This window comes from Dendrobates tinctorius, unplaced genomic scaffold, assembly GCF_039654945.1.
Source record: "Dendrobates tinctorius isolate UK_male_01 unplaced genomic scaffold, ASM3965494v1 ptg000165l, whole genome shotgun sequence".
Taxonomy (NCBI): Eukaryota; Metazoa; Chordata; class Amphibia; order Anura; family Dendrobatidae; genus Dendrobates; species Dendrobates tinctorius.
In genome coordinates, this window is record NW_027361832.1 from 20,042,842 (window position 1) to 20,062,500 (window position 19,659).

General features: G+C 55.0%; 10 non-coding genes and 3 pseudogenes across 10 annotated transcripts; all 13 read right to left on the bottom strand.

Moving 5' to 3' along the window:
• Positions 1-2,093: 2,093 nt before the first annotated feature.
• On the bottom strand, positions 2,094-2,213 carry LOC141053351 (5S ribosomal RNA). The gene has a single exon (XR_012221093.1). It is a non-coding gene; the product is annotated as a 5S ribosomal RNA (ribosomal RNA).
• A 1,077-nt stretch (positions 2,214-3,290) lies between these two features.
• On the bottom strand, positions 3,291-3,409 carry LOC141053300 (5S ribosomal RNA). Its single transcript, XR_012221048.1, has one exon. It is a non-coding gene; the product is annotated as a 5S ribosomal RNA (ribosomal RNA).
• Positions 3,410-4,444: 1,035 nt separating this feature from the next.
• Positions 4,445-4,554, bottom strand: LOC141053518 (5S ribosomal RNA; annotated as a pseudogene).
• Positions 4,555-5,204: 650 nt separating this feature from the next.
• Positions 5,205-5,323, bottom strand: LOC141053313 (5S ribosomal RNA). The gene has a single exon (XR_012221059.1). It is a non-coding gene; the product is annotated as a 5S ribosomal RNA (ribosomal RNA).
• Positions 5,324-7,664: 2,341 nt separating this feature from the next.
• Positions 7,665-7,784, bottom strand: LOC141053352 (5S ribosomal RNA). The gene has a single exon (XR_012221094.1). It is a non-coding gene; the product is annotated as a 5S ribosomal RNA (ribosomal RNA).
• Positions 7,785-8,861: 1,077 nt separating this feature from the next.
• LOC141053326 (5S ribosomal RNA) lies at positions 8,862-8,980 on the bottom strand. Its single transcript, XR_012221070.1, has one exon. It is a non-coding gene; the product is annotated as a 5S ribosomal RNA (ribosomal RNA).
• A 1,035-nt stretch (positions 8,981-10,015) lies between these two features.
• LOC141053519 (5S ribosomal RNA) lies at positions 10,016-10,125 on the bottom strand (annotated as a pseudogene).
• A 650-nt stretch (positions 10,126-10,775) lies between these two features.
• On the bottom strand, positions 10,776-10,894 carry LOC141053443 (5S ribosomal RNA). Its single transcript, XR_012221177.1, has one exon. It is a non-coding gene; the product is annotated as a 5S ribosomal RNA (ribosomal RNA).
• A 2,341-nt stretch (positions 10,895-13,235) lies between these two features.
• LOC141053353 (5S ribosomal RNA) lies at positions 13,236-13,355 on the bottom strand. The gene has a single exon (XR_012221095.1). It is a non-coding gene; the product is annotated as a 5S ribosomal RNA (ribosomal RNA).
• A 1,077-nt stretch (positions 13,356-14,432) lies between these two features.
• Positions 14,433-14,551, bottom strand: LOC141053267 (5S ribosomal RNA). Its single transcript, XR_012221018.1, has one exon. It is a non-coding gene; the product is annotated as a 5S ribosomal RNA (ribosomal RNA).
• Positions 14,552-15,586: 1,035 nt separating this feature from the next.
• On the bottom strand, positions 15,587-15,696 carry LOC141053520 (5S ribosomal RNA; annotated as a pseudogene).
• Positions 15,697-16,350: 654 nt separating this feature from the next.
• On the bottom strand, positions 16,351-16,469 carry LOC141053338 (5S ribosomal RNA). Its single transcript, XR_012221081.1, has one exon. It is a non-coding gene; the product is annotated as a 5S ribosomal RNA (ribosomal RNA).
• A 2,341-nt stretch (positions 16,470-18,810) lies between these two features.
• Positions 18,811-18,930, bottom strand: LOC141053354 (5S ribosomal RNA). The gene has a single exon (XR_012221096.1). It is a non-coding gene; the product is annotated as a 5S ribosomal RNA (ribosomal RNA).
• Positions 18,931-19,659: the final 729 nt, after the last annotated feature.

Consider the following 19,659-nt stretch of genomic DNA (forward strand, 5'->3'; position numbering starts at 1 on the left):
AGGCAGAATGCCCCGCTCAGAGCCGCTGAGCTCACTGATCGGCTGCTGACGTGACGTCAGCGTCGCAGCCAATGCCACAGACCTGGAGCAACGGTGAGACTCTCCGGTGGACCCGGGTAGGGTGAGTACAGGGCGGTTTGTTGCTTTCTAAAAGCCTGCAACCTGGGAAGAACGTTTAATGAAAGGGAACAACCCCTTTGACTGTCTGCAGCGCGCCACACCTAGGAAGCGCACAGTCACTTGCAAGCGAACACGCACATATGCTTGCACATGGCCACACCTCCTATTTGCCCCTGCAGCCTCAGCGCCAGCAAGTGTCAGACTGTCCTGTCTGTCTTATTATCATTAATATTTGCGTGCCTTAGCAGGAAAATGCCCCCAATTCCCTCCCGCTCCTTCCTAGTGTAGGGTCGGACAGGTTCGCAGGATGCAGTGACGAGACACTAAACGAATGGTGGTTTTCGAAATTACTTTTATAAAACCCTAGCCGAAGGGCTAGGCTGAACAAAACAAGGAATAAGTACAACACCAACAGTCCACGCAGGGACTCAACAATCTTAACCCAATATAGTTTCACTTAGCCTTCCAGGGACTGCTGGGTTCGGTAGCGTGGCCGCGTTGAGGTCGCTGAGGCGGCTGTCCTGAGGAAAGTGATGTCGGTGGGGGCAACAGGCCCTGAAGAAAATAATACCGTTGGGGGGCAACAAGCCCTGAAGAAAACGAGGACGTTGGGGCGCAACAGGTCCTGAAGAAAACGGGGACGTTGGGGCGCAACAGGCCCTGAAGGAAACGCTGCCGCTGGGGCGCAACAAGCCCTGAAGGAAACGCTGCGGCTGGGGCGCAACAGGCCCTGAAGGAAACGGGGACATTGGGGCGCAACAGGCCCTGAAGATAACGCTGCCGCTGGGGCGCAACAGGCCCTGAAGGAAACGCTGCCGCTGGGGCGCAACAGGCCCTGAAGAAAACGCCTCCGCTGGGGCACAACAGGCCCTGAAGAAAACGCTGCCGCTGGGGTGCAACAGGCCCTGAAGAAAACACTGCCGCTGGGGCGCAACAGGCCCTGAAGAAAGCAATGCCGTTGGGTCTCAACAGGCCCTGAAGTAAATGATGGAGGTGGCGCGCGGTGATGACGCAGTTCCCCAGAAAGGCCTGTAGCCGTCCTTTACCAAGGAGTCTCTTCCTAAGCCAGGGTAGCGAGCCTTTAATCCCGCCTGTGACAAGGTGGCGTATCTTGAGGCCAATGGTGGCCGGGTCGGCGTGATGGGGGAAGGCTGGGGGGAAGGGCCCAGATCTCTGAGGCCTGGTTACCGGTACTCACGGCCACAACCGGAGGTATAGTTCCTCTCTCTCTAAGGCGGGGTTTAGCGGGGATAATTCTCTCAGAACGGGAGCGGGGAGCAGTCTCTGGGCACAGTCTCTCACGTCTCTCTTGTCGGTAAATCGGCCGCTTTCTCCTCGCAGGCTCCTCTCGGTACCCCTGCAAGTCACCCTGTGTCCTGCCTTCACTCCCTCTCTTCCCCAACTGCCACTTCAGCGCGTCCCCTGCTCCTTTTACCCTAGCCCCTCCCCCTGTTGCCCTGACAACCTCAGTCGCATGTCTCCCTTTGTAATTCCCCTGTTGTGCTTCCTTCAATAACTCTGATGGCGGTCCCCTTGGTTCCGGCCCAAACACTATATGGGGGTCCTCCTCCCCACACTAGTACTGAATTTGGGTCCTGGGCAGCCGTCTGATTGGGTTAGTTACACAAGCTTCTTTGCAGAAGAAGACGTTACTTCTGCCAGCCGGCCGGCCGGCCTCTAAAGATCATCCCCTGGGCGCCCGCTGAATGCCTGGCCCCTTAACGGCCCAGGATGCTTATGACGCCTTCATTTCCAGAAGGCAGGCCGAGGGGTCAATAAGCACTCTTAGCTGCGGCAAGGAGCTTGGTGTGAGGCATGCGAGGAGGCGTGGTAGCGTCCCTAGCTGCAAACCATCTCAGAGGCATCAGAGGCATTATGCGGCTTGGGGCTTCCAGCTTAGGTAATGTTGGTGTCTGATAAGGCGCCCCTGTATACTAGCCGAGCTGGGCCAGGGAGCAAAATGTCATCAAAATGGTCTACAGCACTCGGTGTTCCCAGGAGGTCTCCCATCCAAGTACTGTCCAAGCCCATCCCCGCTTTGCTTCCGAGTTCGGACGAGATCGGGCGTATCCAGGGTGGTATGGCCAGTAGACACGGCTTGGTCCATCGCCTGGCCAGCCTGCCTCAGGCTCGCATGGTGGCGAGAACTCTGACCATGTGGAGGCGGGCTCCGAAGGGCCGATGCAAAGGCTGGGCCGCCCCTACAGTCTTTGTTTGTTTTGCAGTGAAACCACGCGCCGCAGCAGGGCCCGAGCATCATTTGTCTTTAAATATGGCTCCACGCAGGGTCTCCTGCAGGCTAAACCATTCATCTGGGGGGACGTGACAGAAGGCGCAAGCTGGAGCAGCCGCAACTTGAGGCGGATTGAGACGTCCAGGAGCGAATGAAGGAAGAGGGTGAGATAGAATCATAGAATCGTAGAGTTGGAAGGGACCTCCTGGGCCATCTGGGCCAACCCCCTGCTCAAAGCAGGATTCGCTAAATCATCCCAGTCAGATGTCTGTCCAGCCTCTGTTTGAAGACTTCCATTGAAGGAGAACTCACCACTTCTCGTGGCAGCCTGTTCCACTCATTGATCACTCTAACTGTTAAAAAAAATTTTCTAATATCTAATCTGTGTCTCCTCCCATTCAGTTTCATCACATTGCTTCTAGTCTTTCCTTGTGCAAATGAGAATAAAGTTGATCCTTCTACAATGTGACAGCCCTTTAGATATTTGTAGACAGCTATTAAGTCTCCTCTCAGTCTTCTCTTTTGCAAACTAAACATTCCCAAATCCTGCAACCTTTCCTCATAAGACAGGGTTTGCAGACCGGTCACCATTCTGGTTGCCAGTGACTGTGTGCTGCTCTTCAGGGGGGTCGTGTTGCCTGCAAAGGTGTCCTGCTTGCTTCGGCCTGTAAACTGGCCTCCAGGTTGCCGGCGGATGCCCCCAAGCCCGCGGGAGGCGCTGGTCCTGTTGAAAGGAAGCCTAGTATTAAAAGTAAATAAGCAACAATGCTGGAGGCCCACGGTGATGAGAAGGATGCTGGCAGTTTGCACGGACGAAATAGCGCAAGAGAGAAAGCAAATGAAAAGAGGAAAGAAGCATGTGTGCCCTTGTGAAAGGGAATGGAAAAAAGGCATAGAGGACAGTGACCCCTGCTGGTGGAAGGAAGGAAAAAGCAAAAGCCTACAGCACCTGGTATTCCCAGGCGGTCTCCCATCCAAGTACTAACCAGGCCCGACCCTGCTTAGCTTCCGAGATCAGACGAGATCGGGCGTGTTCAGGGTGGTGTGGCCGTAGGCAGAGACAGGCTTCTCACTTGCTGCTTTTCTACTATGCAGTCTGGCTGCCGGCTGCCCTGTCCAGTGCTCAGCAAGAAAAAAATGCAGAGCTGGAAATGAACCCGGTCTAAAGGAGCGCACCTGTTCCTTAATCACGCCTGGCTGGCGCTCCTATTTGGACTGTCTCACTTATCGCCAGTGCTCAGCAAGAGGCACTTTTGTAATTTCCTTTCTCTTCACTTTTTTGCTGGCTCTCTTAAAGGGGTTGTAGGCAGAACGCCCCGCTCAGAGCCGCTGAGCTCACTGATCGGCTGCTGACATGACGTCAGCGTCGCAGCCAATGCCACAGACCTGGAGCAGCGGTGAGACTCTCCGGTGGACCCGGGTAGGGTGAGTACAGGGCGGTTTGTTGCTTTCTAAAAGCCTGCAACCTGGGAAGAACGTTTAATGAAAGGGAACAACCCCTTTGACTGTCTGCAGCGCGCCACACCTAGGAAGCGCACAGTCACTTGCAAGCGAGCACGCACATATGCTTGCACATGGCCACACCTCCTATTTGCCCCTGCAGCCTCAGCGCCAGCAAGTGTCAGACTGTCCTGTCTGTCTTATTATCATTAATATTTGCGTGCCTTAGCAGGAAAATACCCCCAATTCCCTCCCGCTCCTTCCTAGTACTGAATTTGGGTCCTGGGCAGCCGTTTGATTGGGTTAGTTACACAAGCTTCTTTGCAGAAGAAGACGTTACTTCTGCCGGCCGGACGTCCTCTAAAAATCATCCCCTGGGCGCCCGCTGAATGCCTGGCCCCTTAACGGCCCAGGATGCTTATGACGCCATCATTTCCAGAAGGCAGGCTGAGGGATCAATAAGCACTCTTAGCCGCGGCAAGGAGCTCGGTGTGAGGCATGCGAGGAGGCGTGGTAGCGTCCCTAGCTGCAAACCATCTCAGAGGCATCAGAGGCATTATGCGGCTTGGGGCTTCCAGCTTATGTTGGTGTCTGATAAGGCGCCCCTGTATACTAGCCGAGCTGGGCCAGGGAGCAAAATGTCATCAAAATGGTCTACAGCACTCGGTGTTCCCAGGAGGTCTACCATCCAAGTACTGTCCAAGCCCATCCCCGCTTTGCTTCCGAGTTCGGGCGTATCCAGGGTGGTATGGCCAGTAGACACGGCTTGGTCCATCGCCTGGCCAGCCTGCCTCAGGCTCGCGTGGTGGCGAGAACTCTGACCATGTGGAGGCGGGCTCCGAAGGGCCGATGCAAAGGCTGGGCCGACCCTACAGTCTTTGTTTGTTTTGCAGTGAAACCACGCGCCGCAGCAGGGCCCGAGCATCATTTGTCTTTAAATATGGCTCCACGCAGGGTCTCCTGCAGGATAAACCATTCATCTGGGGGGACGTGACAGAAGGAGCAAGCTTGAGGAGCCGCAACTTGAGGCGGATTGAGACGTCCAGGAGCGAATGAAGGAAGAGGGTGAGATGGTTGCCAGTGACTGTGTGCTGCTCTTCAGGGGGGTCTTGTTGCCTGCAAAGGTGTCCTGCTTGCTTCGGCCTGTAAACTGGCCTCCAGGTTGCCGGCGGATGCCCCCAAGCCCGCGGGAGGCGCTGGTCCTGTTGAAAGGAAGCCTAGTATTAAAAGTAAATAAGCAACAATGCTGGAGGACCACGGTGATGAGAAGGATACTGGCAGTTTGCACGGACGAAATAGCGCAAGAGAGAAAGCAAATGAAAAGAGGAAAGAAGCATGTGTGCCCTTGTGAAAGGGAATGGAAAAAAGGAATAGAGGACAGTGACCCCTGCTGGTGGAAGGAAAAAGCAAAAGCCTACAGCACCTGGTATTCCCAGGCGGTCTCCCATCCAAGTACTAACCAGGCCCGACCCTGCTTAGCTTCCGAGATCAGACGAGATCGGGCGTGTTCAGGGTGGTGTGGCCGTAGGCAGAGACAAGCTTCTCACTTGCTGCTTTTCTACTATGCAGTCTGGCTGCCGGCTACCCTGTCCAGTGCTCAGCAAGAAAAAATTGCAGAGCTGGAAATGAACCCGGTCTAAAGGAGCGCACCTGTTCCTTAATCACGCCTGGCTGGCGCTCCTTTTTGGACTGTCTCACTTATCGCCAGTGCTCAGCAAGAGGCCCTTTTGTAATTTCCTTTCTCTTCACTTTTTTGCTGGCTCTCTTAAAGGGGTTGTAGGCAGAACGCCCCGCTCAGAGCCGCTGAGCTCACTGATCGGCTGCTGACGTGACATCAGCGTCGCAGCCAATGCCACAGACCTGGAGCAGCAGTGAGACTCTCCGGTGGACCCGGGTAGGGTGAGTACAGGGCGGTTTGTTGCTTTCTAAAAGCCTGCAACCTGGGAAGAACATTTAATGAAAGGGAACAACCCCTTTGACTGTCTGCAGCGCGCCACACCTAGGAAGCGCACACTCACTTGCAAGCGAGCACGCACATATGCTTGCACATGGCCACACCTCCTATTTGCCCCTGCAGCCTCAGCGCCAGCAAGTGTCAGACTGTCCTGTCTGTCTTATTATCATTAATATTTGCGTGCCTTAGCAGGAAAATGCCCCCAATTCCCTCCCGCTCCTTCCTAGTGTAGGGTCGGACAGGTTCGCAGGATGCAGTGACGAGACACTAAACGAATGGTGGTTTTCGAAATTACTTTTATAAAACCCTAGCCGAAGGGCTAGGCTGAACAAAACAAGGAATAAGTACAACACCAACAGTCCACGCAGGGACTCAACAATCTTAACCCAATATAGTTTCACTTAGCCTTCCAGGGACTGCTGGGTTCGGTAGCGTGGCCGCGTTGAGGTCGCTGAGGCGGCTGTCCTGAGGAAAGTGATGTCGGTGGGGGCAACAGGCCCTGAAGAAAATAATTCCGTTGGGGGGCAACAAGCCCTGAAGAAAACGAGGACGTTGGGGCGCAACAGGTCCTGAAGAAAACGGGGACGTTGGGGCGCAACAGGCCCTGAAGGAAACGCTGCCGCTGGGGCGCAACAAGCCCTGAAGGAAACGCTGCCGCTGGGGCGCAACAGGCCCTGAAGGAAACGGGGACATTGGGGCGCAACAGGCCCTGAAGATAACGCTGCCGCTGGGGCGCAACAGGCCCTGAAGGAAACGCTGCCGCTGGGGCGCAACAGGCCCTGAAGAAAACGCCTCCGCTGGGGCACAACAGGCCCTGAAGAAAACGCTGCCGCTGGGGTGCAACAGGCCCTGAAGAAAACACTGCCGCTGGGGCGCAACAGGCCCTGAAGAAAGCAATGCCGTTGGGTCTCAACAGGCCCTGAAGTAAATGATGGAGGTGGCGCGCGGTGATGACGCAGTTCCCCAGAAAGGCCTGTAGCCGTCCTTTACCAAGGAGTCTCTTCCTAAGCCAGGGTAGCGAGCCTTTAATCCCGCCTGTGACAAGGTGGCGTATCTTGAGGCCAATGGTGGCCGGGTCGGCGTGATGGGGGAAGGCTGGGGGGAAGGGCCCAGATCTCTGAGGCCTGGTTACCGGTACTCACGGCCACAACCGGAGGTATAGTTCCTCTCTCTCTAAGGCGGGGTTTAGCGGGGATAATTCTCTCAGAACGGGAGCGGGGAGCAGTCTCTGGGCACAGTCTCTCACGTCTCTCTTGTCGGTAAATCGGCCGCTTTCTCCTCGCAGGCTCCTCTCGGTACCCCTGCAAGTCACCCTGTGTCCTGCCTTCACTCCCTCTCTTCCCCAACTGCCACTTCAGCGCGTCCCCTGCTCCTTTTACCCTAGCCCCTCCCCCTGTTGCCCTGACAACCTCAGTCGCATGTCTCCCTTTGTAATTCCCCTGTTGTGCTTCCTTCAATAACTCTGATGGCGGTCCCCTTGGTTCCGGCCCAAACACTATATGGGGGTCCTCCTCCCCACACTAGTACTGAATTTGGGTCCTGGGCAGCCGTCTGATTGGGTTAGTTACACAAGCTTCTTTGCAGAAGAAGACGTTACTTCTGCCAGCCGGCCGGCCGGCCTCTAAAGATCATCCCCTGGGCGCCCGCTGAATGCCTGGCCCCTTAACGGCCCAGGATGCTTATGACGCCTTCATTTCCAGAAGGCAGGCCGAGGGGTCAATAAGCACTCTTAGCTGCGGCAAGGAGCTTGGTGTGAGGCATGCGAGGAGGCGTGGTAGCGTCCCTAGCTGCAAACCATCTCAGAGGCATCAGAGGCATTATGCGGCTTGGGGCTTCCAGCTTAGGTAATGTTGGTGTCTGATAAGGCGCCCCTGTATACTAGCCGAGCTGGGCCAGGGAGCAAAATGTCATCAAAATGGTCTACAGCACTCGGTGTTCCCAGGAGGTCTCCCATCCAAGTACTGTCCAAGCCCATCCCCGCTTTGCTTCCGAGTTCGGACGAGATCGGGCGTATCCAGGGTGGTATGGCCAGTAGACACGGCTTGGTCCATCGCCTGGCCAGCCTGCCTCAGGCTCGCATGGTGGCGAGAACTCTGACCATGTGGAGGCGGGCTCCGAAGGGCCGATGCAAAGGCTGGGCCGCCCCTACAGTCTTTGTTTGTTTTGCAGTGAAACCACGCGCCGCAGCAGGGCCCGAGCATCATTTGTCTTTAAATATGGCTCCACGCAGGGTCTCCTGCAGGCTAAACCATTCATCTGGGGGGACGTGACAGAAGGCGCAAGCTGGAGCAGCCGCAACTTGAGGCGGATTGAGACGTCCAGGAGCGAATGAAGGAAGAGGGTGAGATAGAATCATAGAATCGTAGAGTTGGAAGGGACCTCCTGGGCCATCTGGTCCAACCCCCTGCTCAAAGCAGGATTCGCTAAATCATCCCAGTCAGATGTCTGTCCAGCCTCTGTTTGAAGACTTCCATTGAAGGAGAACTCACCACTTCTCGTGGCAGCCTGTTCCACTCATTGATCACTCTAACTGTTAAAAAAAATTTTCTAATATCTAATCTGTGTCTCCTCCCATTCAGTTTCATCCCATTGCTTCTAGTCTTTCCTTGTGCAAATGAGAATAAAGTTGATCCTTCTACAATGTGACAGCCCTTTAGATATTTGTAGACAGCTATTAAGTCTCCTCTCAGTCTTCTCTTTTGCAAACTAAACATTCCCAAATCCTGCAACCTTTCCTCATAAGACAGGGTTTGCAGACCGGTCACCATTCTGGTTGCCAGTGACTGTGTGCTGCTCTTCAGGGGGGTCGTGTTGCCTGCAAAGGTGTCCTGCTTGCTTCGGCCTGTAAACTGGCCTCCAGGTTGCCGGCGGATGCCCCCAAGCCCGCGGGAGGCGCTGGTCCTGTTGAAAGGAAGCCTAGTATTAAAAGTAAATAAGCAACAATGCTGGAGGCCCACGGTGATGAGAAGGATGCTGGCAGTTTGCACGGACGAAATAGCGCAAGAGAGAAAGCAAATGAAAAGAGGAAAGAAGCATGTGTGCCCTTGTGAAAGGGAATGGAAAAAAGGCATAGAGGACAGTGACCCCTGCTGGTGGAAGGAAGGAAAAAGCAAAAGCCTACAGCACCTGGTATTCCCAGGCGGTCTCCCATCCAAGTACTAACCAGGCCCGACCCTGCTTAGCTTCCGAGATCAGACGAGATCGGGCGTGTTCAGGGTGGTGTGGCCGTAGGCAGAGACAGGCTTCTCACTTGCTGCTTTTCTACTATGCAGTCTGGCTGCCGGCTGCCCTGTCCAGTGCTCAGCAAGAAAAAAATGCAGAGCTGGAAATGAACCCGGTCTAAAGGAGCGCACCTGTTCCTTAATCACGCCTGGCTGGCGCTCCTTTTTGGACTGTCTCACTTATCGCCAGTGCTCAGCAAGAGGCCCTTTTGTAATTTCCTTTCTCTTCACTTTTTTGCTGGCTCTCTTAAAGGGGTTGTAGGCAGAACGCCCCGCTCAGAGCCGCTGAGCTCACTGATCGGCTGCTGACGTGACGTCAGCGTCGCAGCCAATGCCACAGACCTGGAGCAGCGGTGAGACTCTCCGGTGGACCCGGGTAGGGTGAGTACAGGGCGGTTTGTTGCTTTCTAAAAGCCTGCAACCTGGGAAGAACGTTTAATGAAAGGGAACAACCCCTTTGACTGTCTGCAGCGCGCCACACCTAGGAAGCGCACAGTCACTTGCAAGCGAGCACGCACATATGCTTGCACATGGCCACACCTCCTATTTGCCCCTGCAGCCTCAGCGCCAGCAAGTGTCAGACTGTCCTGTCTGTCTTATTATCATTAATATTTGCGTGCCTTAGCAGGAAAATACCCCCAATTCCCTCCCGCTCCTTCCTAGTACTGAATTTGGGTCCTGGGCAGCCGTTTGATTGGGTTAGTTACACAAGCTTCTTTGCAGAAGAAGACGTTACTTCTGCCGGCCGGACGTCCTCTAAAAATCATCCCCTGGGCGCCCGCTGAATGCCTGGCCCCTTAACGGCCCAGGATGCTTATGACGCCATCATTTCCAGAAGGCAGGCTGAGGGATCAATAAGCACTCTTAGCCGCGGCAAGGAGCTCGGTGTGAGGCATGCGAGGAGGCGTGGTAGCGTCCCTAGCTGCAAACCATTTCAGAGGCATCAGAGGCATTATGCGGCTTGGGGCTTCCAGCTTATGTTGGTGTCTGATAAGGCGCCCCTGTATACTAGCCGAGCTGGGCCAGGGAGCAAAATGTCATCAAAATGGTCTACAGCACTCGGTGTTCCCAGGAGGTCTACCATCCAAGTACTGTCCAAGCCCATCCCCGCTTTGCTTCCGAGTTCGGGCGTATCCAGGGTGGTATGGCCAGTAGACACGGCTTGGTCCATCGCCTGGCCAGCCTGCCTCAGGCTCGCGTGGTGGCGAGAACTCTGACCATGTGGAGGCGGGCTCCGAAGGGCCGATGCAAAGGCTGGGCCGACCCTACAGTCTTTGTTTGTTTTGCAGTGAAACCACGCGCCGCAGCAGGGCCCGAGCATCATTTGTCTTTAAATATGGCTCCACGCAGGGTCTCCTGCAGGATAAACCATTCATCTGGGGGGACGTGACAGAAGGAGCAAGCTTGAGGAGCCGCAACTTGAGGCGGATTGAGACGTCCAGGAGCGAATGAAGGAAGAGGGTGAGATGGTTGCCAGTGACTGTGTGCTGCTATTCAGGGGGGTCTTGTTGCCTGCAAAGGTGTCCTGCTTGCTTCGGCCTGTAAACTGGCCTCCAGGTTGCCGGCGGATGCCCCCAAGCCCGCGGGAGGCGCTGGTCCTGTTGAAAGGAAGCCTAGTATTAAAAGTAAATAAGCAACAATGCTGGAGGACCACGGTGATGAGAAGGATGCTGGCAGTTTGCACGGACGACATAGCGCAAGAGAGAAAGCAAATGAAAAGAGGAAAGAAGCATGTGTGCCCTTGTGAAAGGGAATGGAAAAAAGGAATAGAGGACAGTGACCCCTGCTGGTGGAAGGAAAAAGCAAAAGCCTACAGCACCTGGTATTCCCAGGCGGTCTCCCATCCAAGTACTAACCAGGCCCGACCCTGCTTAGTTTCCGAGATCAGACGAGATGGGGCGTGTTCAGGGTGGTGTGGCCGTAGGCAGAGACAAGCTTCTCACTTGCTGCTTTTCTACTATGCAGTCTGGCTGCCGGCTGCCCTGTCCAGTGCTCAGCAAGAAAAAATTGCAGAGCTGGAAATGAACCCGGTCTAAAGGAGCGCACCTGTTCCTTAATCACGCCTGGCTGGCGCTCCTTTTTGGACTGTCTCACTTATCGCCAGTGCTCAGCAAGAGGCCCTTTTGTAATTTCCTTTCTCTTCACTTTTTTGCTGGCTCTCTTAAAGGGGTTGTAGGCAGAACGCCCCGCTCAGAGCCGCTGAGCTCACTGATCGGCTGCTGACGTGACATCAGCGTCGCAGCCAATGCCACAGACCTGGAGCAGCAGTGAGACTCTCCGGTGGACCCGGGTAGGGTGAGTACAGGGCGGTTTGTTGCTTTCTAAAAGCCTGCAACCTGGGAAGAACATTTAATGAAAGGGAACAACCCCTTTGACTGTCTGCAGCGCGCCACACCTAGGAAGCGCACAGTCACTTGCAAGCGAGCACGCACATATGCTTGCACATGGCCACACCTCCTATTTGCCCCTGCAGCCTCAGCGCCAGCAAGTGTCAGACTGTCCTGTCTGTCTTATTATCATTAATATTTGCATGCCTTAGCAGGAAAATGCCCCCAATTCCCTCCCGCTCCTTCCTAGTGTAGGGTCAGACAGGTTCGCAGGATGCAGTGACGAGACACTAAACGAATGGTGGTTTTCGAAATTACTTTTATAAAACCCTAGCCGAAGGGCTAGGCTGAACAAAACAAGGAATAAGTACAACACCAACAGTCCACGCAGGGACTCAACAATCTTAACCCAATATAGTTTCACTTAGCCTTCCAGGGACTGCTGGGTTCGGTAGCGTGGCCGCGTTGAGGTCGCTGAGGCGGCTGTCCTGAGGAAAGTGATGTCGGTGGGGGCAACAGGCCCTGAAGAAAATAATACCGTTGGGGGGCAACAAGCCCTGAAGAAAACGAGGACGTTGGGGCGCAACAGGTCCTGAAGAAAACGGGGATGTTGGGGCGCAACAGGCCCTGAAGGAAACGCTGCCCCTGGGGCGCAACAAGCCCTGAAGGAAACGCTGCCGCTGGGGCGCAACAGGCCCTGAAGGAAACGGGGACATCGGGGCGCAACAGGCCCTGAAGATAACGCTGCCGCTGGGGCGCAACAGGCCCTGAAGGAAACGCTGCCGCTGGGGCGCAACAGGCCCTGAAGAAAACGCCTCCGCTGGGGCACAACAGACCCTGAAGAAAACGCTGCCGCTGGGGTGCAACAGACCCTGAAGAAAACACTGCCGCTGGGGCGCAACAGGCCCTGAAGAAAGCAATGCCGTTGGGTCTCAACAGGCCCTGAAGTAAATGATGGAGGTGGCGCGCGGTGATGACGCAGTTCCCCAGAAAGGCCTGTAGCCGTCCTTTACCAAGGAGTCTCTTCCTAAGCCAGGGTAGCGAGCTTTTAATCCCGCCTGTGACAAGGTGGCGTATCTTGAGGCCAATGGTGGCCGGGTCGGCGTGATGGGGGAAGGCTGGGGGGAAGGGCCCAGATCTCTGAGGCCTGGTTACCGGTACTCACGGCCACAACCGGAGGTATAGTTCCTCTCTCTCTAAGGCGGGGTTTAGCGGGGATAATTCTCTCAGAACGGGAGCGGGGAGCAGTCTCTGGGCACAGTCTCTCACGTCTCTCTTGTCGGTAAATCGGCCGCTTTCTCCTCGCAGGCTCCTCTCGGTACCCCTGCAAGTCACCCTGTGTCCTGCCTTCACTCCCTCTCTTCCCCAACTGCCACTTCAGCGCGTCCCCTGCTCCTTTTACCCTAGCCCCTCCCCCTGTTGCCCTGACAACCTCAGTCGCATGTCTCCCTTTGTAATTCCCCTGTTGTGCTTCCTTCAATAACTCTGATGGCGGTCCCCTTGGTTCCGGCCCAAACACTATATGGGGGTCCTCCTCCCCACACTAGTACTGAATTTGGGTCCTGGGCAGCCGTCTGATTGGGTTAGTTACACAAGCTTCTTTGCAGAAGAAGACGTTACTTCTGCCAGCCGGCCGGCCGGCCTCTAAAGATCATCCCCTGGGCGCCCGCTGAATGCCTGGCCCCTTAACGGCCCAGGATGCTTATGACGCCTTCATTTCCAGAAGGCAGGCCGAGGGGTCAATAAGCACTCTTAGCTGCGGCAAGGAGCTTGGTGTGAGGCATGCGAGGAGGCGTGGTAGCGTCCCTAGCTGCAAACCATCTCAGAGGCATCAGAGGCATTATGCGGCTTGGGGCTTCCAGCTTAGGTAATGTTGGTGTCTGATAAGGCGCCCCTGTATACTAGCCGAGCTGGGCCAGGGAGCAAAATGTCATCAAAATGGTCTACAGCACTCGGTGTTCCCAGGAGGTCTCCCATCCAAGTACTGTCCAAGCCCATCCCCGCTTTGCTTCCGAGTTCGGACGAGATCGGGCGTATCCAGGGTGGTATGGCCAGTAGACACGGCTTGGTCCATCGCCTGGCCAGCCTGCCTCAGGCTCGCATGGTGGCGAGAACTCTGACCATGTGGAGGCGGGCTCCGAAGGGCCGATGCAAAGGCTGGGCCGCCCCTACAGTCTTTGTTTGTTTTGCAGTGAAACCACGCGCCGCAGCAGGGCCCGAGCATCATTTGTCTTTAAATATGGCTCCACGCAGGGTCTCCTGCAGGCTAAACCATTCATCTGGGGGGACGTGACAGAAGGCGCAAGCTGGAGCAGCCGCAACTTGAGGCGGATTGAGACGTCCAGGAGCGAATGAAGGAAGAGGGTGAGATAGAATCATAGAATCTTAGAGTTGGAAGGGACCTCCTGGGCCATCTGGTCCAACCCCCTGCTCAAAGCAGGATTCGCTAAATCATCCCAGTCAGATGTCTGTCCAGCCTCTGTTTGAAGACTTCCATTGAAGGAGAACTCACCACTTCTCGTGGCAGCCTGTTCCACTCATTGATCACTCTAACTGTTAAAAAAAAATTTCTAATATCTAATCTGTGTCTCCTCCCATTCAGTTTCATCACATTGCTTCTAGTCTTTCCTTGTGCAAATGAGAATAAAGTTGATCCTTCTACAATGTGACAGCCCTTTAGATATTTGTAGACAGCTATTAAGTCTCCTCTCAGTCTTCTCTTTTGCAAACTAAACATTCCCAAATCCTGCAACCTTTCCTCATAAGACAGGGTTTGCAGACCGGTCACCATTCTGGTTGCCAGTGACTGTGTGCTGCTCTTCAGGGGGGTCGTGTTGCCTGCAAAGGTGTCCTGCTTGCTTCAGCCTGTAAACTGGCCTCCAGGTTGCCGGCGGATGCCCCCAAGCCCGCGGGAGGCGCTGGTCCTGTTGAAAGGAAGCCTAGTATTAAAAGTAAATAAGCAACAATGCTGGAGGCCCACGGTGATGAGAAGGATGCTGGCAGTTTGCACGGACGAAATAGCGCAAGAGAGAAAGCAAATGAAAAGAGGAAAGAAGCATGTGTGCCCTTGTGAAAGGGAATGGAAAAAAGGCATAGAGGACAGTGACCCCTGCTGGTGGAAGGAAGGAAAAAGCAAAAGCCTACAGCACCTGGTATTCCCAGGCGGTCTCCCATCCAAGTACTAACCAGGCCCGACCCTGCTTAGCTTCCGAGATCAGACGAGATCGGGCGTGTTCAGGGTGGTGTGGCCGTAGGAAGAGACAGGCTTCTCACTTGCTGCTTTTCTACTATGCAGTCTGGCTGCCGGCTGCCCTGTCCAGTGCTCAGCAAGAAAAAAATGCAGAGCTGGAAATGAACCCGGTCTAAAGGAGCGCACCTGTTCCTTAATCACGCCTGGCTGGCGCTCCTTTTTGGACTGTCTCACTTATCGCCAGTGCTCAGCAAGAGGCCCTTTTGTAATTTCCTTTGTCTTCACTTTTTTGCTGGCTCTCTTAAAGGGGTTGTAGGCAGAACGCCCCGCTCAGAGCCGCTGAGCTCACTGATCGGCTGCTGACGTGACGTCAGCGTCGCAGCCAATGCCACAGACCTGGAGCAGCGGTGAGACTCTCCGGTGGACCCGGGTAGGGTGAGTACAGGGCGGTTTGTTGCTTTCTAAAAGCCTGCAACCTGGGAAGAACGTTTAATGAAAGGGAACAACCCCTTTGACTGTCTGCAGCGCGCCACACCTAGGAAGCGCACAGTCACTTGCAAGCGAGCACGCACATATGCTTGCACATGGCCACACCTCCTATTTGCCCCTGTAGCCTCAGCGCCAGCAAGTGTCAGACTGTCCTGTCTGTCTTATTATCATTAATATTTGCGTGCCTTAGCAGGAAAATACCCCCAATTCCCTCCCGCTCCTTCCTAGTACTGAATTTGGGTCCTGGGCAGCCGTTTGATTGGGTTAGTTACACAAGCTTCTTTGCAGAAGAAGACGTTACTTCTGCCGGCCGGACGTCCTCTAAAAATCATCCCCTGGGCGCCCGCTGAATGCCTGGCCCCTTAACGGCCCAGGATGCTTATGACGCCATCATTTCCAGAAGGCAGGCTGAGGGATCAATAAGCACTCTTAGCCGCGGTAAGGAGCTCGGTGTGAGGCATGCGAGGAGGCGTGGTAGCGTCCCTAGCTGCAAACCATCTCAGAGGCATCAGAGGCATTATGCGGCTTGGGGCTTCCAGCTTATGTTGGTGTCTGATAAGGCGCCCCTGTATACTAGCCGAGCTGGGCCAGGGAGCAAAATGTCATCAAAATGGTCTACAGCACTCGGTGTTCCCAGGAGGTCTACCATCCAAGTACTGTCCAAGCCCATCCCCGCTTTGCTTCCGAGTTCGGGCGTATCCAGGGTGGTATGGCCAGTAGACACGGCTTGGTCCATCGCCTGGCCAGCCTGCCTCAGGCTCGCGTGGTGGCGAGAACTCTGACCATGTGGAGGCGGGCTCCGAAGGGCCGATGCAAAGGCTGGGCCGACCCTACAGTCTTTGTTTGTTTTGCAGTGAAACCACGCGCCGCAGCAGGGCCCGAGCATCATTTGTCTTTAAATATGGCTCCACGCAGGGTCTCCTGCAGGATAAACCATTCATCTGGGGGGACGTGACAGAAGGAGCAAGCTTGAGGAGCCGCAACTTGAGGCGGATTGAGACGTCCAGGAGCGAATGAAGGAAGAGGGTGAGATGGTTGCCAGTGACTGTGTGCTGCTCTTCAGGGGGGTCTTGTTGCCTGCAAAGGTGTCCTGCTTGCTTCGGCCTGTAAACTGGCCTCCAGGTTGCCGGCGGATGCCCCCAAGCCCGCGGGAGGCGCTGGTCCTGTTGAAAGGAAGCCTAGTATTAAAAGTAAATAAGCAACAATGCTGGAGGACCACGGTGATGAGAAGGATGCTGGCAGTTTGCACGGACGAAATAGCGCAAGAGAGAAAGCAAATGAAAAGAGGAAAGAAGCATGTGTGCCCTTGTGAAAGGGAATGGAAAAAAGGAATAGAGGACAGTGACCCCTGCTGGTGGAAGGAAGGAAAAAGCAAAAGCCTACAGCACCTGGTATTCCCAGGCGGTCTCCCATCCAAGTACTAACCAGGCCCGACCCTGCTTAGCTTCCGAGATCAGACGAGATCGGGCGTGTTCAGGGTGGTGTGGCCGTAGGCAGAGACAAGCTTCTCACTTGCTGCTTTTCTACTATGCAGTCTGGCTGCCGGCTGCCCTGTCCAGTGCTCAGCAAGAAAAAAATGCAGAGCTGGAAATGAACCCGGTCTATAGGAGCGCACCTGTTCCTTAATCACGCCTGGCTGGCGCTCCTTTTTGGACTGTCTCACTTATCGCCAGTGCTCAGCAAGAGGCCCTTTTGTAATTTCCTTTCTCTTCACTTTTTTGCTGGCTCTCTTAAAGGGGTTGTAGGCAGAACGCCCCGCTCAGAGCCGCTGAGCTCACTGATCGGCTGCTGACGTGACATCAGCGTCGCAGCCAATGCCACAGACCTGGAGCAGCAGTGAGACTCTCCGGTGGACCCGGGTAGGGTGAGTACAGGGCGGTTTGTTGCTTTCTAAAAGCCTGCAACCTGGGAAGAACATTTAATGAAAGGGAACAACCCCTTTGACTGTCTGCAGCGCGCCACACCTAGGAAGCGCACAGTCACTTGCAAGCGAGCACGCACATATGCTTGCACATGGCCACACCTCCTATTTGCCCCTGCAGCCTCAGCGCCAGCAAGTGTCAGACTGTCCTGTCTGTCTTATTATCATTAATATTTGCATGCCTTAGCAGGAAAATGCCCCCAATTCCCTCCCGCTCCTTCCTAGTGTAGGGTCGGACAGGTTCGCAGGATGCAGTGACGAGACACTAAACGAATGGTGGTTTTCGAAATTACTTTTATAAAACCCTAGCCGAAGGGCTAGGCTGAACAAAACAAGGAATAAGTACAACACCAACAGTCCACGCAGGGACTCAACAATCTTAACCCAATATAGTTTCACTTAGCCTTCCAGGGACTGCTGGGTTCGGTAGCGTGGCCGCGTTGAGGTCGCTGAGGCGGCTGTCCTGAGGAAAGTGATGTCGGAGGGGGCAACAGGCCCTGAAGAAAATAATACCATTGGGGGGCAACAAGCCCTGAAGAAAACGAGGACGTTGGGGCGCAACAGGTCCTGAAGAAAACGGGGATGTTGGGGCGCAACAGGCCCTGAAGGAAACGCTGCCGCTGGGGCGCAACAAGCCCTGAAGGAAACGCTGCCGCTGGGGCGCAACAGGCCCTGAAGGAAACGGGGACATTGGGGCGCAACAGGCCCTGAAGATAACGCTGCCGCTGGGGCGCAACAGGCCCTGAAGGAAACGCTGCCGCTGGGGCGCAACAGGCCCTGAAGAAAACGCCTCCGCTGGGGCACAACAGACCCTGAAGAAAACGCTGCCGCTGGGGTGCAACAGACCCTGAAGAAAACACTGCCGCTGGGGCGCAACAGGCCCTGAAGAAAGCAATGCCGTTGGGTCTCAACAGGCCCTGAAGTAAATGATGGAGGTGGCGCGCGGTGATGACGCAGTTCCCCAGAAAGGCCTGTAGCCGTCCTTTACCAAGGAGTCTCTTCCTAAGCCAGGGTAGCGAGCTTTTAATCCCGCCTGTGACAAGGTGGCGTATCTTGAGGCCAATGGTGGCCGGGTCGGCGTGATGGGGGAAGGCTGGGGGGAAGGGCCCAGATCTCTGAGGCCTGGTTACCGGTACTCACGGCCACAACCGGAGGTATAGTTCCTCTCTCTCTAAGGCGGGGTTTAGCGGGGATAATTCTCTCAGAACGGGAGCGGGGAGCAGTCTCTGGGCACAGTCTCTCACGTCTCTCTTGTCGGTAAATCGGCCGCTTTCTCCTCGCAGGCTCCTCTCGGTACCCCTGCAAGTCACCCTGTGTCCTGCCTTCACTCCCTCTCTTCCCCAACTGCCACTTCAGCGCGTCCCCTGCCCCTTTTACCCTAGCCCCTCCCCCTGTTGCCCTGACAACCTCAGTCGCATGTCTCCCTTTGTAATTCCCCTGTTGTGCTTCCTTCAATAACTCTGATGGCGGTACCCTTGGTTCCGGCCCAAACACTATATGGGGGTCCTCCTCCCCACACTAGTACTGAATTTGGGTCCTGGGCAGCCGTCTGATTGGGTTAGTTACACAAGCTTCTTTGCAGAAGAAGACGTTACTTCTGCCAGCCGGCCGGCCGGCCTCTAAAGATCATCCCCTGGGCGCCCGCTGAATGCCTGGCCCCTTAACGGCCCAGGATGCTTATGACGCCTTCATTTCCAGAAGGCAGGCCGAGGGGTCAATAAGCACTCTTAGCTGCGGCAAGGAGCTTGGTGTGAGGCATGCGAGGAGGCGTGGTAGCGTCCCTAGCTGCAAACCATCTCAGAGGCATCAGAGGCATTATGCGGCTTGGGGCTTCCAGCTTAGGTAATGTTGGTGTCTGATAAGGCGCCCCTGTATACTAGCCGAGCTGGGCCAGGGAGCAAAATGTCATCAAAATGGTCTACAGCACTCGGTGTTCCCAGGAGGTCTCCCATCCAAGTACTGTCCAAGCCCATCCCCGCTTTGCTTCCGAGTTCGGACGAGATCGGGCGTATCCAGGGTGGTATGGCCAGTAGACACGGCTTGGTCCATCGCCTGGCCAGCCTGCCTCAGGCTCGCATGGTGGCGAGAACTCTGACCATGTGGAGGCGGGCTCCGAAGGGCCGATGCAAAGGCTGGGCCGCCCCTACAGTCTTTGTTTGTTTTGCAGTGAAACCACGCGCCGCAGCAGGGCCCGAGCATCATTTGTCTTTAAATATGGCTCCACGCAGGGTCTCCTGCAGGCTAAACCATTCATCTGGGGGGACGTGACAGAAGGCGCAAGCTGGAGCAGCCGCAACTTGAGGCGGATTGAGACGTCCAGGAGCGAATGAAGGAAGAGGGTGAGATAGAATCATAGAATCTTAGAGTTGGAAGGGACCTCCTGGGCCATCTGGTCCAACCCCCTGCTCAAAGCAGGATTCGCTAAATCATCCCAGTCAGATGTCTGTCCAGCCTCTGTTTGAAGACTTCCATTGAAGGAGAACTCACCACTTCTCGTGGCAGCCTGTTCCACTCATTGATCACTCTAACTGTTAAAAAAATTTTTCTAATATCTAATCTGTGTCTCCTCCCATTCAGTTTCATCACATTGCTTCTAGTCTTTCCTTGTGCAAATGAGAATAAAGTTGATCCTTCTACAATGTGACAGCCCTTTAGATATTTGTAGACAGCTATTAAGTCTCCTCTCAGTCTTCTCTTTTGCAAACTAAACATTCCCAAATCCTGCAACCTTTCCTCATAAGACAGGGTTTGCAGACCGGTCACC